The sequence below is a fragment of the Schistosoma mansoni genome, chromosome W (genome assembly GCF_000237925.1).
Source record: "Schistosoma mansoni strain Puerto Rico chromosome W, complete genome".
Taxonomy (NCBI): Eukaryota; Metazoa; Platyhelminthes; class Trematoda; order Strigeidida; family Schistosomatidae; genus Schistosoma; species Schistosoma mansoni.
Genome location: NC_031502.1, coordinates 37641939 through 37645223, shown reverse-complemented (window position 1 = coordinate 37645223; position 3285 = coordinate 37641939).

Genomic DNA, 3285 nt, shown 5'->3' with positions numbered 1-3285 from the left:
CAGAATGGTCAGGTCCTTTCTTGAGCACTTCGCCATAATTGATTGCAGTCTCTCATAGAACTGACCTTTATTGTCTTCGTTGCTATCATTGGTGGGTGCATAACATTAGATAATATTCACTGTGATCCCTTCCTTTGTTTTGAAATGCAATTCATCGGATGGCATGGATCAACCATACAGACGTGGTCACTCTTGTATAACATATTTCCATCATTCACATTAAATATATTGTCCTATCTCCAGCCTAAATGCGTTGTCCATCATATATTGGTGATGAGTCAATTTGGACAATGATGTGACTTCCACGTAAGATCTTATAGATTAGGTGGTCACCTTATTACAAATCTAGAATTTTAGGATGAGGTCTATTATTAGAGTAGTACTAATGACGAAGTAGACCATCATTCTACAGCACCGCGAAGTTTGCACTTATATAACACCTGCGGCTCTCAAACGTTTACTAAGAGTGTTTGCGTAAGGTTGTGCTATTAATGCTGCTCAAACATAAACAGCTTGATATGATAAGCCATTGCAGTGATGAGTGCCACCAAGAAGAGTGTTAGCAAGCGTATTCGTGACACATCGAACGGTACTTGCTCGTACGATACACGAATTGATGTGACGTTACCTCAAATAAGCTCGGAGTAGGTTGAATTTTATGGGTCAATGGAGGAAGGGCAGCTTGTAAAGAGGCGTACACCACAGTGATGCCCTTCCCTTCAGTTTGTACAGCCCTCCCCATAAACATACTGGTCACAGTAATCATTTAAATGCTCGATGTTATCGGCCTGCTAAAGGAGCTTAATATATGCATACCCATGGGACCCAATGAAATGCATCCTAGGTTACTGAAAGAACTAGCAAATTTTGTCGCAAATCTTTTAAGCATAAGTTTTATCCTATTTGTAACCCAGGGTGGTTTACCAAAAGACAGGAAGAATGCTACCGTAAGTCGACCTCAAAGTGGGTACTAGGTATGAACCAGAGTGCTATCTACACGTAAGCCAAACCAGCGTGGTTGTTAAAATTTCAGAAAAGGAGTTGTTGAAGAACTTCGACAAAAACTGGATTCTCCCTGAAAAGCAGCATGGATTTAGAACAGGTTATTCATGTCTCACTAACTTCTTAGTGGCTCGTGAATGTTTGTGTGCTCTAAAGTGTCAAACGTTACCCGTAGATGTAGTTTAGATTGCCTTCAGCAATGCTTTTGACAAAGTTCCTCACAACTGGTCGTTATATAAGTTGAGTGGTATCAGGATTGGGGCGATTTATTAATGTGGATAAAGGACTTTCTATATGGGCGTCAACAGAGTGCATTGGGGAACTTAAAGTTGTCTAACTGGTAGACTGTGCTTACAGGAGTGTTTCAGTAAACAGTTTTTTGGGCCAGTATTGTTCTTCCTGTAAATTAAGGTCCGTCCTAGTCTCCTATTATCATCGGTTTTACTATATGATTATGATATCAATATAAAGAGGGCGCAGCTCATATGTTCAAATTGTAAGAATAAAGTGTCTATGTATGAAAGCTGTGAGTTCACCGAATAAAATGGATGGTTTGCGTGAACGTAGTAACGTTAATAATACTCATCTGATTGGAGTATGTGAAACATGGATATCTTTTAAGGTTATGAACAAGAAGCTAGCAATGATCGGCATGCACTTGTTTCGCGACAACAGAGAAACAGTAATGGTGGGCGGAGTGGTTTTGTACCTGAAATCTCGCTTGGTAACACATCAAGTGTATACTCGAGGAAATATCAATCTTGATGAATCCGTATGGTGCTCAGTAAGATTTTCTAACACCCCGAGGTGTCTAGTCGGAGTCATCTACAATAAGCGCAATGCTGACACTGAATTCTGCACTCATATGATGGAAGGATTGTCCTTCCCTACTTGTCTCGGATACATTCATATCTTGATTCTGGGAGACCTTATTCTTCCTGAGGTCAACTTTATTGAACACACTTTTACTGGAGGTGACAACTCTGCTAAAGCTCGGTTCCTAAACCTGACTGAACATCTGGTGTTATTCGAAAATGTTACGTCAGCAACTCGTCAGAGAAACAGTCAGACGCCATCGCGTTCAGACTGCATATTTACAAATTCCTAATTGATAACTTCACAATCTTAGCTCGCCTGGGTTTAAAGTGATCACGCAGTGATAGCCTCCAATCTCACCAGCGAAACTGAGCTAAGACATCTGACTAACATTAAGTGTTGGAATTTCAAACGGCTGGGTAAGTCAGTTTTTGGTATATCTAGAGCTTAGACTCTTGCTATAGCGCATACTACTTGCGAACTGAAACTACAGAACCCTCTAAGCCACTAGTTAGAAGGCAGAAGATTAGTAGGAAGGAATGCTATTCCAAACAGTGTCAAATGTGGCACAAAAGTCTCAGGTATTTATAGTTTTTAGTATAAACGAAATCATCACTACAGTCATCCAGTCGGCGTGCAGTAGTTTTTAGCTTTTGTTCAATAGGGAAACTAAACGTCAAGATTCTGGTGTGTTCTCCTAAAAGACGATAGGATGGAATTTCTCCGTCCTCTTAGAGCTTCTTTGAGTTCACTTGCGGGCCTTACAGTTTTGCAGGGTAATCTATGACAGGTGGACTGGGAAGTTCACTCTTAACTTGATATGGACACTCACTAGGATTTCATACTGCGGATGAACTTATTTGCCACAAAGCAATCTGTTCCGCAAGAGGTCCCCAAAATTATAAGAAAGCTACAGTAATCGAGAATCTCACTCTTCGTTTGCTAAGCCACAAGAGGTACTACTTGGCAGAATACGGATCAATGCACAAATGAAATAATAGAAGGCAGACTCCAGTATTAGATAAAGCTAGTCGGTAGATTTAACTTTGATGCTGAAGGCTTATTTCATCATGCAACTTCTCTTCGACGAGCCAAAATCGGAGTTTTTTAGTTGCTGGATCTTAAATGCCCAACCAAGAACGACGGTGACTACGCCGACCTTCTGGCTAAACAGTACCTTCGGTCACTCTAACTGACATGTATTAACTATATTGGTGAGAGCTTCAACGGGAACTCCACAGGACTCTCTCACCTAAACAAGACCACCACCTGGCCCGGTTATGGTCCATTCTGCTGTATGAAGGATTTAGTTTCAATCTTGGTAATACCGCTTAGAGTGATGTTCTCAAATTCACTAAGTCATGACACGCTGCCAGAAAACTGGAAGCTGGCTCACATTACACCGGTCTTCAAAGGAGGTTGAAATAGGGAAACTTTAGGCCACAGGCCAGTAGCAATTCTTTCAAT